The sequence below is a fragment of the Heterocephalus glaber genome, unplaced genomic scaffold (genome assembly GCF_053883595.1).
Source record: "Heterocephalus glaber isolate CG9 unplaced genomic scaffold, H.glaber_assembly_v1.0 deba00001594, whole genome shotgun sequence".
Lineage (NCBI taxonomy): Eukaryota > Metazoa > Chordata > Mammalia > Rodentia > Bathyergidae > Heterocephalus > Heterocephalus glaber.
This window is the reverse complement of record NW_028258369.1, coordinates 11,937,296-11,950,481: the sequence shown is the minus strand read 5'-3', so window position 1 is coordinate 11,950,481 and position 13,186 is coordinate 11,937,296. Positions and strand designations below refer to the sequence as shown.

General features: G+C 35.8%; 1 protein-coding gene and 1 non-coding gene across 8 annotated transcripts in view; both read left to right on the top strand.

Moving 5' to 3' along the window:
• Positions 1-13,186, top strand: part of Cdkl5 (cyclin dependent kinase like 5) — a 191,416-nt gene that overhangs the window by 31,074 nt on the left and 147,156 nt on the right. For all 7 annotated transcript variants that reach the window (XM_004866145.4, XM_087193680.1, XM_087193681.1 and 4 more), the window contains one exon: positions 227-323. The gene's annotated coding sequence lies outside the window, so the exon portion shown is untranslated. The remainder of the gene's footprint in view (positions 1-226; positions 324-13,186) is intronic.
• Positions 10,014-10,174, top strand: LOC147823265 (U1 spliceosomal RNA). Its single transcript, XR_015444165.1, has one exon. It is a non-coding gene; the product is annotated as a U1 spliceosomal RNA (small nuclear RNA).

Here is a 13,186-nt window from a genome sequence, read left to right as displayed (position 1 = left end):
GTTTTTTTAGCTACACCATTCTTTCTTTTCTCATCATTGCATGCCAATTAGAAACCCAAATATTTAGTACATATTGTGTTCTAAGCACTCTGTGGGTGCTGGGTATACAAATATTCGGATTCAATCCCTTGTTCTTAGAATACTAGTGGGGGAGAGAGAGAAACTTACTTTGATACTTTATTGAGCAGATGGTTCATGACTGTCTTCTCTGTGCTAACTGTTGCAGGAATGGATATACTGTAGTGAAGAGTCCTTTTCCACAAGCTGCTCAGTTTTGAGAAGAAGCCTAGAAAATACAACTACTGGATTTCCTCTGTTTTAAGGTACGTTTTCTTGCCATGTTTTAGCATTTCTGAAATCTACATGTCTGAACCCTTGCATGTATGTTTAATGGAGTTTTTAAAAGAGCTATTAAATTGTTAGTGCTTACAAGTAGAGTCTCATAACTAGAGAACTATACTTATCCATGGTAAGTATCGTGACAGATGTACAGAATTGCATTGTCGTATGATAGCTACTAGCTATGTGCGGTTACTTAAATATAAATAAATTAGATATTACATTTAAGCTCAAATTACTTAAAAGATTCAGTTCCTCAGTTTCACTCGCCACAATTCATGTATCCATGTCTCTATTGGACAATGCAGAAATAAAACATTGTCATGATTGCAGAATGTTGGTAGCAGTAGTCTAGGATGTGTTTCCATAGTTGTGCCTGGAGGGTTTGAAAAGCTTTAGTTACTTCCTGGCATTATTACTATATGTATTTATTCCTTCAAGGGGGTCAGGGAATTTATTTTTAGTTTTACCAGGGCATGGAAGAATAAACAGTAGATACCCAGACAAAAACACTGGAGTGATAAAGAGTTTGAATACAAAGGGGGATGCTCCACATTTTCATAACAAGAGATAGCCTTTTAAAAAACAGATTTTCTTGCATTGAAAATTTAAGAACTTTTGCCTAAGTTCACATCACTTATCAAGTGGGATTCAGGGAGATCCATTATGTTAGAAAGCTTATGGTTTAACAGGATACACCACAATTAAAATTTCCAAATTGGATAGTCAAGACTGTGTAATTTCTCAAGGAAGATAACGTTGGGCATGATAGATGGAAATACTTATATGAACCATTAACTCCTATGGATTTATTTCTTATTTAGTGAGTGTGGTTTGCAATGGAACGTGGACTAAAGATTTCCTAAATCTTTTTCTTGTTTCCATTTTATTGTGTGGTAAAACATAATTTATCCATTCTCTTGTTCACGATTGTCTAGGTAGTTTCTTGTTTTCATACAAACACTAATAAAAATATGAATGTTGTTGTACAAGTTTTTTGGTGGGCAGATGCTTCTGTTTCTCTTGGGTATATATTGGAGAAGAGGGAAGTTGCTAGGCTATAGCATAAGTACATAATGCCAGTCAGTTTTATGAAGTAGTTGAACCAATTAATGTTGCTTTCTTTTTTATGCTTCAAAATGTTAGTTTGTCATGTATGCAGTTTTTACTATTTATTTCCCTCAGGACCGTTTAAGTCATTAATCACTACCATGTGACAGACCTTTGGGATCACTAACAAGTAAATCTGAAAATAGTACAATAATACAAAATATTATCATTCAAATGGCCTTAAAACAGTATAGAAAGTATTTATTGTGTTCACTTCCTTCATCAGGCAGTCTTGATTGACTTTCAAGACAATGCCCTTTTGAATCAACTTGTTCCTGTCTTTGTAAATTGATTGTGTTGTGTGCTGGATTCCTGTTGCTTTGTGCTATGGATACTAGTGTACTTTGTCTGTCATTGATATCACTCGCAAGTGTGGTGCTGGGGATTGAACCCAGGGCCTTGAACATGCTAGGTAAGTACTCTATTATCACTGAGGAAACTCCTGGTCCTTTGGAAAGTTTAATTCAACCTAGTTCAGCATAATAAATAGGCAAGTTTTGAGCTTAGTTCTTAGTATTTGGAGAGTTCTTTCCAAGCCACTTCCATGTCTAAAGACCAATAAGTGTGTCTCCTGACTTCAAAACCTTGTCTAATGGGGATAGAGCACACATAATGATATAAGACCAAGTATAATTGTCACTAGGATTGCAAGTAAAGTGCCTTGGGACTGCTTTATCACATCATATCACATGTAACTTGGGTTGCAGAGAGGGGATGGTATCCCTTTAAAGCTCCATGGGACAAGGACAGTGTATGAGGTTAATTTCGAAAGAATTTTGATTGTGGTTGTGGTGTACATCAGGTGAAGGGAACTGCTTGATGGAGTCATGAAGTAGGGAAGTGGTTTTCAGAATGTGATCCCCAGAGCAGCAGTATCAGTGTCCCCTGGAAACTTGTTAGAAATGTAAATATTTGGGCCCCACTCCAGACCTACTAATCCGGAAATTCTGGGAAGTCCCAGAAATCTGAGTTTTAACAAGCCTTCTATGTGATTGGGATGTGCTAAAATCTGAGAACCTTGGTTACTTGGCTAGAGAATAGTAAATTGCCCTTGGTTGGAGAGTAAAGATTGAGAAAGGGAATGATAATAACAGAGAGACAGGCCTACTGCAGAGAACTGGAGTACTGAGGTAAATTAGGAGCAGAGGAGTCTTGGGAATTGAAAGGAGCCTGCAGCTGAGTTGCAGCATGGCTGTTATGGGTTGGTCTGGGGATTGGCTGGCCCAGTGTCAGAAAAGAGGGAACTTGTAGCCTCAGAAACAGCTGAGGTTTTGAATCCAGGGATTGGAAGAGGATGGGAGACAGAGGACCTGCAGTAGCCTTGTTGGTGGATGGTGGAGGTTCCATGTGCTTTGGGAAGTGGAATGGGGAAGGAGAATGTTTTCTACATGACTCCCCTCCTCCCCCCAAGCTTAGTGTAGGAAATTTGGACACTTGAGGGAAGGTGAAAGCAGAATCACCTCAAATCCCATTTTCCAGAGATAAACAAAACATCTTTTTGTTTAAATATTTACAAGTATATGTTTCTTTAAATTCAGATTTGTATGCATAGAATTATACAATTCTGCAACTAAATTTCTTAGACAAATGGTCTTGAATACATGTCAGTGTTCCATACATAAAAGAGTGTACCCAGGTCTGTGTGTGCTTGGAAATTGGTAGATTTTGTGTTTGGGAAAGAGAGTGTTTATACAAGCAGCTAATCGGCAAAGATTGCAATTTCATTTTGCATGATCATAATAACATCCTGTGTACATCAGTTTTACAGAGCCAGTCTAGGGCAAGACAGTCTGAGATACCTGAAATGCCAACTATTGGTGTGGGGAGAAGAACTCATGTATAGTTAAGAAGAAAAAGATGAAGCATTGTGGCTTCTATTACAGTGACAAGGTTATTCTGATGTCTTGTAAGACCAATTACTATTGGACATAGAACAGTGTCATCATGTAGGTTAATGTCAACTTTTGAAGTTTTCCTTTTAAATAGGTAGCTGGCTACTAATGAATTTCTTAAACAAATGAAATGTGGAATAGTTTGCCCATAGCTTAGTTTTGTGAAAGATTTTTGTTCACCAACAGAATATATTATCTTCGGGGTGGGGATTTAGCTCAGTGGTTCCACCGCCTGCCTCGCAAGCACAAGGTCCTGAGTTCGATCCCCCAGTACCAAAAAAAAAAAAAGAATATACTATCTTCTATAACATGATTTTTTTACAGATGTTATACCAATTCTTCTACATCAGAATGTACAGCATTTTGTATTAACAGCATTTTGTGACATCATTTACTTTATCAATCCTGTGTTGACTAATATTAGGTTGTTTTTTATTGTTGATTTCCCATTTGTCAAATAATCTCCTTAAAATAAATCTCTAGAAGTGGATTTTCTTTGTTCTTTGTTCTTTGTTCTTTTTTTTGGCAGTACTGGGGATTAATTCTGAGGCTTTCACCCAGAGCTACAACCTCAGCTCTTAAAATTTTTTATTTTGAGACAGGGTCTCATTAAATTCCCCAGGCTGGGCTTAAACTTGAGCTTGGGCTTAATCTGCCTGTCTCAGTTCCCTGGAATTGTGGGATTACAGTCATGTACCACCACACCCTGCTGAAATAGAATTTTTAAATGAAATGGTATTTACTATTTAAAATGTTACCTGTTACCTGGCTTATTCGCCGGAAACCTTTATCTCCCTACCTACAGTGAATGTGAGTTCCCATTTTCCCACCCCTGTAAGAGAGGACTTGCCATATCTATAATCCCAGCTACTTGACAGACTGAGGTAGGAAGATTGCAAGTTAGGAGCCAGCCTGGGGAATTTAGCAAGACTATGTTGTCTCAAAACAAAAAAGGACTAGGACTATAGCTTAAAACTTCCTGCGTTCAATGACTGGCATCACAAAAACAAACAAATAAGTACAGGGAAAGAGAGAGAACATGATATTTGTTAGTTAATCATTACCAGTACGACAGTTTGAAATGATTTGTTTTTTTAAATGACTACCGATGAACTTGGACAGTTTTTCATAAGTTTAAAAAAAAATAATCGTACTTCTCTTGTGAAAAGCCTGGCCAGGGATTTAGCTCAGTGGTTCCGCTGCCTGCCTAGCAAGCACAAGGTCCCGAGTTCGATCCCTGGTACAAAAAAAAAAAATTTATTCTGGTCTTGTGAAAAGCCTATTACTATATTTCTTTGCTTATTTTTTCTTAGGTTGTTTAAATTGTACTGGTTTGAAAGATGCTAGTTTATTAAAATTATTTAACCTTTTTCTCTAAATCATTTTGAAAATCCATCACTCATTGACTTTTTATACTTCTTTATAGTGAGGCATGACAAATAAGGACTATATAAGACATAAGTGAATCTGACACTAATGTAACTTGACCCAGGTGAAGACGTAAGCATTGGAAAACTCCAGTGATGTACCAAAGACCGGGGGTGATGGGCAAGGTCTGCTTCAGGTTCAGACAGTAGCAGTGCATTTTCTATGCAGAATTTAAAATCAATAAGATTATTGACTAAAAACTGGTCTGCTTTTCATTAACAACATATGTAGGCCATTTAGAAAATGTCAGTGTATGTATAATATCTACTCACAGCTTATCTGTTCACTGTCTTTTTGACAAATAGCTCTTAATTTTAATATATTCCAGTTCATCTGTATTTTCCTTTATGGTTGGTGCTTGCTGTATCCACAAAGAGCTGTTCTTCTGTATTATCTTTTAGGAGCATTTGGGTCTATAATCCACCTGAAATTAATGTTTATGTATTATGTGAGTTGGAGGTTGTTTTATTTTGTTTTCCTTAATGGATAGCCAAGTGATAGTATTATTTATCCAAAAGATGAGATCTGCGGTGCCAGCTTTGTTGTATAAGAAGCATCCATTTCATGTATGATCTATTTCTGGAGTTTCTGTTCTTTCCATTTATCTGCTTTTCTAGTGTAGTGGTTCGTGAATGAGCTTTATAGTATGGTACATCTTGATAATCTAGAGAGCAGCTTTTCTGTTCTTTTTCAAATGTGTCTGGTTTTTCTTGACCATTTGCCTTTCTGTATATATTTTCAAATCAGCCTGTAAATTTACTTTAAGAATCTTGTTAGGATTGATTGGGGTTATATTGAGTCTCTAGATCACTTGGATATAATTGACATCTTTACAATGTTAAGTCTTAATATGACATACCCCTTCACTTTTTAGGTTTCTTTTAATTTTTAAAAATATATTTTTTTAAAAAATAGCTTGCTTCCTACTTAGAGGTTTCCACTTTTCTTTTTATTTCTAAACATTTGATATCTTTGGTGGTGTAAAATGGTAGTAAAATTTTATTGGTGGTATAAAGAAATACTGATTTTTAAATATTACCTTTTGTATCTCTCAGCTTTGATAAATTCATTTTTCCTACTAGTTTATTTGTAAGTTAATTTGAATTTTCTGTGTGTATAATCTGTAAATAATGATAGCTTTTTTTCTTCATTCCCAGCCCTCTTGTTTTTGTTCAGGTTTCTACTTGTTTGCAGTGAAAGGATTTGCCTGAATTACCTAGTCAGCATTATTAGAAGCAGCAATTCTTTCTGCATGAAAAATTAAAACTGCATCCCATTTTCATTTCTGAATCATCTTTGAATATAAACCTAAATCTGTAGGGGTCTCAAGAGAAATGAGGCCCAGTGAACGCTAATGAGGTCCTTTGAGATAATATCATGAATGTTCCTAAAGTCTATATAAACGAACCTTATGAATTCTTTGTTTTTAATGTTTAAAATTCAATTTTCGATGATGAGCACTTTTAATGTGCATCTCAAGGACTTGTATATGAAAGCTAATCAGTAGTTTAAAAATTCCTTTAAGTAATGAAGCCACTAGTGAAGCCACAAAGCATCTCTGATATACTCATTTTTCTTAGTCATTGTTCTTAACAGCCTCCCACAGGAGGCAGCCCAGGGAGCTTTCCACACTTGCAGAAGACTTCGGCTTCCTTGGGTACTGTGGTATGGTGCCAATAGAGATAAGAACTACAAGAAGCTTCTGGAAGCAGCGTGGGGAGAGAAGCAGCATATGAGTGTCAGTGTGGGCAAGTGTCAGGTAGTGTTTTACAGAGGAAAATTCTGAGTTGACTTGTAATTTGCTTAAGTTTCAGCTGAGAGGTCAGAGTATTGTCATAGGTTGTCCTCTGGCAATGCCATGCATGTTTCTGTAAGCTTGAGTTTGTGAGCTGCCATAGTCATGTCAACATATGCTGAGCAGTCTCAGGAAAGAAGTTGGAACTCTTTTTTGGTCTTTTCCAGTGCTGGGACCAGTTTAGAGGAAAATCTTATTCTTTTCCTAACCCAGGGCCTCGTGCGTGCTAGGCGAGCACTTTACTAGACTGAGATACATCCCTAGCTTAGAGGTTGAAACTTCCAACAGCCCACCACTGCAGGTTCATTTCTTTGGGGGGATGCTGGCCATCCTTGTGTGTCCTTTCAATAATAACATAATAGAGCTATAGAGATAGGCCAGCAAAAGACAATTTTAATAAGATGAGCTCAATTGACTATTTTGAGAGTTACAGGACTGGGGAAGTAAAAACTAAATGTAATTAATATAGTAATTAATATAGAAGGAAAATAATTTTTGTCTTTCACAGCACTTTATACATGATAGGTGTTTGATTAATGCCAGTTTTATGTATGAATCATTATTAAGACTTTAGAAAATATTTAGAAATTATTGTAAGTGCCAGGTGGGTTCGTGCATGCCTATAATTTCAGTTATTCAGAAGGGTGAGGCAGGAGGATTTCAGGTTTGAGCCCCACCTTGGTGATTTAGTAGTAAGACCCTGTGTCAAAATAAATAAAAAGCCAGGCATAGTGGTGCACAGTTGTAATCGCAGCACTCTGGGAGGCTGAGGCAGGAGGACCATAAGTTTGAGCCTAGTCTGGACAGTTTAGTGATTTGGTGAGACTTTGTCTTGAAGTAAAAAATAAAAAAGGCTGGGAATTTAGCTCCATGTGAAGGCACTAGACTCAATCCCCACTACTGGGGGTGAGGGGGATTATTGTAAGTGATAATTCATATGAACTCAGATTTTAAGAATAGTGTTGGTATCTTTAACCAACCTAGCTGGTTAAATAATTTTATTCCTCTAGATTAAAAATTTTAAACATCAAATATAGAGAAAAATCTTATTTTAGAGCATGGTACATTTGAATTCAATTTGCAGTTTTCTAGCTTGAAAAAAATAGTTATAGCTGTAATAATAATCAGCAAAAGAATGGGATATAAGACTGATGTAAGTTAAAAAAAATTTGACCTTAAGTTAATTCAGAATGTTTTAGATTGTTTTCAGAATGTGCTGATATTTTAAGTAAAAATGTCCTTCAGAGTAAATGCAAACTAAATGTACACTCTAAAGTAAACTAAAGGATTCTATAGGAAGCCACATGGAGTAAAATGCTATTTCTTTCTTTTCCAGTGGTGTTTTACTGAGTCATTTTATTAGTTGTATGTGCCTTCCTTGAGCTGGGAATTTATATAGGGAGCTGAAGAAATCCTTCTCACCCCAAATATAAATTTTGTACTGTTTTATGGGTAGGGATCCAGTAGTAGGCCTTTAGTAAACACAAATGCTGGCTTTTACATTTATATTTGTACATGTTTTTATAGAGTAGCACCATCAGAGGTTTTCTAGATAGAATAATTTAAAATACATCTTAGGAATGTTTCTTTCAAATAAAGTATAAAGTTAACTCTTTTGAAAAATAAGAGTTGATTTGTTAGCTCACATATCACCCAATCATTCCCTCCCCCACCTTAGTAAATAGTCTAGCTCTTTATAGGTAAGATTTTCATATGTAATAATTTTTCTTAGTCACAAGTAGTGCTTTAGAGATTTGTATCTAATTCTAGTATTTAATTGTGGTTATTACTCATGACAGAATGTCTTTTCAATTTTTAGTTGTTTTTATGCCCTTGAATGTGGCAGGCTAACTAGAGGATATCTAATGTGACAGTCATGAAAGAAATAGTTGATAGTTTATAAAAGCTATATGAAAACATGCTGGGCTGTTTTGGTTGTTAAGGCTTCCAAATAGAGCCTGAGGACTCCTTAGAAATGGTGACTTAAAAAAAGAAAAATCAGTGATTCAAACCTACCGTGTCTAGTTCAGAATTTGAGTTGCTTACTCTCATTTCTCTTTTGAGGAGAAGATATTCTAGTGACTATTTCATATGTTTCTCATTTTTATGATTTTATAATTAGAATTCATAGGCTGATTTCAGAGAAGACTTCTTTAAAATTATAAATTTCTAGTTCATTTGTCTTTTCACAAGTCTTCAAGTGATAAATTAGTTAAGACAGAAACTGAAATATTAACGCATTATTCTTGTTGAAAACAATTTAGACTTAATACTTTAAGTGAGATTATGTAATATGGATTTTTGTATGCAACATATAGGGAAATGATTAAAGATAAAAGTAATAGAGCAGACCTTTTTAAGGAATTACCTACTAGAAAGAAAGCAGAGAACATTTCTTACATATAGAAGTAAATGAAGTGAACTTGGTTTTCTCTAGAAAAATTCAGCTTAGTAACAGGAAAACAGCTTGCAGTGATTAAACCCATTCTGTCAATGCTGCTGCATTCCAAATTAATTGGTGCATTTTGAGTATATCAGGATTCAGTTAGAGAAATAGAACTACTGTGAGTGTTATGGGTTAAGGCTTTTATTACCACAATCAGACTGCACACAGTTGTGGGAGGAGCTGGAGCTGGGATTATATGGAAATGGAAATTTCAGAATAGTCGTTAATAGATCCTCCAGAATTCTAGGGTTTGCTGGGAAAACTTTAAGCCAAATGTGTACAGCCACCGAAGTGGGATGCAGAGAGGCTGTGGAGAGGCATTTGGGAACTTGCCTCTGTGGGTCCGCATCCCACAGCCAAGCATCTGTTGTTGGGATCTTGGGCTCCTGTTGGTCAGGTCCAGAAGAAGGGCTGAACTCAGAGAAGACAAATGGAGAGTGAAGATGAGCTGGAAACTGCCAGGCACCTCTGCATTTGTCTTCACCCTATCTCATCATGAAAACCTTTTAAGGCTTTGGCCATGTCTAAGTTACTGTGCCATACAGGGAAGAGAATTCTAGGAAACAGTTCTCAGTCTGGCCAAACTCTCAATAGAATAGTGCAATGCATTAAACTTCTCAATTTGAGGATCTCTTTGGGTCTCATCTCATCTCATAAGTAGATGACAGAAATATAATAATTTCGGCCTCACGATTTCTATTTTTTATGTTATTTACTTCAGAAGTGTTCAGACATTACCATCACTGGACAATTTAAAATCCTATATATTGCATAACTTTCCTAATAACACCATGGCCTTTCCTAATGTATTTTTACTATATATAAAATTACCCTATATCTCAGTCACTGATTTTTTTTCCTTCATTGTTATTGTTAAAGTTTTACAATGCCAGTAAATGAATTTCATAGGCGATAATCTAATTTTGGAGAGGAAAATAGATAAAAGTTTAAATATGAGTAACTTTACATAATCTTTGTGGATTAGGGTTAAAAATAGCCAGGTATACTTACCTGGCAGGGGAGATACCATGATCACGGAGGTGGTTTTCCCAGGGCGAGGCTTATCCATTGCACTCCGGATGTGCTGACCCCTGCAACCCCCCCCCCCAAAAAAAGAAAAAAAAAATAACCGGGTATTTCCTAAGACTTTTGGAATACTTTAGCAATAATGAATAAAAGGAGATGACCTTTTGTAAGAGATTTTGAGGGCTTCTAAGCTCCTCAAAATACAAAGCCTCAAAAGTTTGTCAGCTGAGTTGATACATCAGCCAGCAAAATTAAGAGATCTCTTATTTGTGGACACCCACAACATGATTTGTGTTCTGGATCTGCCTTCTGTCCTCTCCAGTGTAAATAAAACATACATGTTTGCTAATTTTTTTTTCTTTTTAAATGGATGAGCTGGTGGGGAAAGGGAGTAAGATAAAATATAGAAATGCTAAAAATAGTTTTCATTTATCTCTGGCTTGTAGTCCATAATGGGGGTTTCATTTGTCTCTTTTCCTTTTAATCTTCCTCCCCCCAGGGTTGAAGAATCTTCTAGTTACTTTTTTTCTTTTAAGAGCATTCACTGATAATGACTGAAGCATTCTGGAGAGGTACATGAACCAGTGTTAGAATATTTAGGTTTTGTTTGTTTTTCTTTTTTAGATAAAGTCCCACTATGTGGTTGGTGCCTGCCTTGAATTCACTATGTAGCCCAGGCTGGCCTTGAACTCTCAGCGATCCTCCTGCCTCAGCCTCCCGAGTGCTGGGATTACAGGCATGTGTCCCCATACCCAGTATAGATTATTTAAGATATTCTGAGTAGGCTTTCAGTATCTGTTCACTTTTAGTATAGTAATTGATTTTTTTTTAGAGTAGGCACTTGCTATCCAGGTAAAGACTACATTTTCATCTTCTTTGCAGCCAGGTATGGGTACAGGATTAAGTCTTGGCCTATAGGAAATGAATGGAAATGGCTGTATCTTCTATGGCTCCCCCTAAGGAAAGGAGTTTTCTCTTTGCAGCCACTTTTCTTTTTTCTCTGTGGCTCGGATGCAGGTGAAATTGTGAGAACTGAGTTTCTTGGACAGTGAGATGGAAAACTCTGGAACCATTTACCCAGCCTTTTAAATAAGAGAAATAAACTTTTATTTTGGGTTTCTCTGTTTTAGCGGCTAAATTGATGACCTAATACATATATTGATGTGATAAACTCTATAATTAGGCATTGTCTTAAGGAATAGAAAATTCACTCAATAGAACATGAGCACAATGAGATTTTATTGTTAAATAAATCAAATATCTCCTGAAATCAATTGGAGAAAATAATCAGGCAGTTGCTTTTCTTACCTCTAAGAATTGCTCCTGTCCAAGCCATTTTCAAATTTCTCACTTATCCATTTGCAGGCAGTGTGTTATTGCTGCCTCTAAATAGCAGTCTAAGTTCCTGAATCTGCAGGACCTCCTGATGAGCTCTTTATAGCTAATTTCTGTCTTGGCCTTTGAGTCTGAATTCCCATCTCCCAGAAGCAAGAATATGATGTGTTCAGCTTTGGGTAGGTATTTCCCTTTGGTCCAGTATGTGTTGGCCAAGGGCATGTTATGGTTGTGCCTCATAATTGACATCTGGGACCGGGGATGGAATTTTTAAAAACTGCATTTAGGCTAGAAATGATTGACATCTGTTCTAGACAAAAACTTAGACAAAGATGCTTTGAAATGTGTGAATACTTTCCCCTTACTGTTCAAGTGGTTCTTTAATTTTTGTAACATTTGTAAAGAAAAAACATTTGAGATACTGCAAGAGTTTTGTTAGTGTAGGGTACATTGAAAGCCCTAAAATAAAATGGTAACATTACTGAGGAATGTATAATAATATCATGTATACCTATAAATCATAATTTGCACTATGTACTTTGAAAGTTGTAATTTCTGTTTTTAACAAGACAGAAAAGGCAGTGATTCAAACTGAAACTCGAAGAGTTTATTCCTTTTATATTATCTCATTGGCTATATCTTTCTTTTGTTTGCTACTTAATCTGAAACAGTTGGATAAAATTGATAATGAAGTATCCTTCTAAATTTGTTTTCTGAATTTTGGAATATGATTTAGCTTTTGTTCCTGTGACTTTAGGGCACATATTGACTGGGATTAGGAATGTTTATTTGGCTGTATAGATAATATTGTATGGGAAATGAATATTATTATTAGAAAATTTTCTTTAAATTTAAATCAAAACAACATGACAGGTACATCTAGATGCTTTCATGAAGAAAGGAAATAAAACCTGCATAGAACACTTACTTTTTGAGGTGCATTAGGCATATATTTGAAAACTATGTACTAGAATATGTGAGGCAGTTATTATTGTGAATTATATACCTTTCAATCCAAAGCTCTGGAGGCAGGGAAGAGCCCTTGTTTAGCGATCATGAAGGTACCTAAAAATGTTTCGTGATTTTGCCTCAAATAGATAGAATATGATACTACACAAAAGATGATGACTTCAGAGGAAAAGTTTTGTTTTGTTTTCCTTTTTCATTTTCTTCTTCAGAGTAGACACTATTTGGATATCTTATCTTCCATTAGTGGTCCAGAAAAATCCAAGCTAGAAGTGAGAGGTGTGAAACTTTTTTAAAACAAAATGTAAATCGGGCCAGGGATTTAGAGCAGTGGCACCGGGCCTGCCTCACAAGTCCAAGGTCCTGAGTTCGATTCCCAGACCAAAAAAAAAAGCAAAAACAAAATGTAAATTTTACTTCTTCCACGATGTAATCTCTGACATTGGATTTTACTTAAGTTTAAGAATTGCTTGTGGTATTTTTTTTTTTTAAGTGCTGGGGCTTAGGGCGTGGTTATATGAAAAGTAAGCCATCAAGGGAACTTTGATTGTAATGAAATAGAACCTCTACAGATTAAATAATTTAAAAATAATATTGCCTTGATTCATCAGTCTAGATTTTGTCCATTTTTGTAAATTATTCTAGCAATGATCGTTCATGGTCTAGTGTGATAAAAGAAAAATTGTGAGGGTATGTTCTGTGTTAATTATTTTCCTGAAAACTATCCCATTTCCATCTTTGCTGCCACTACCTTAATTAAGGCCTTTTGCAATAAAATCTTGTTTTACCAGTCTTGGAGATTCTATTATCTCTAAACCATCCCTCTTATTTCCAACAATGCTTTCTATG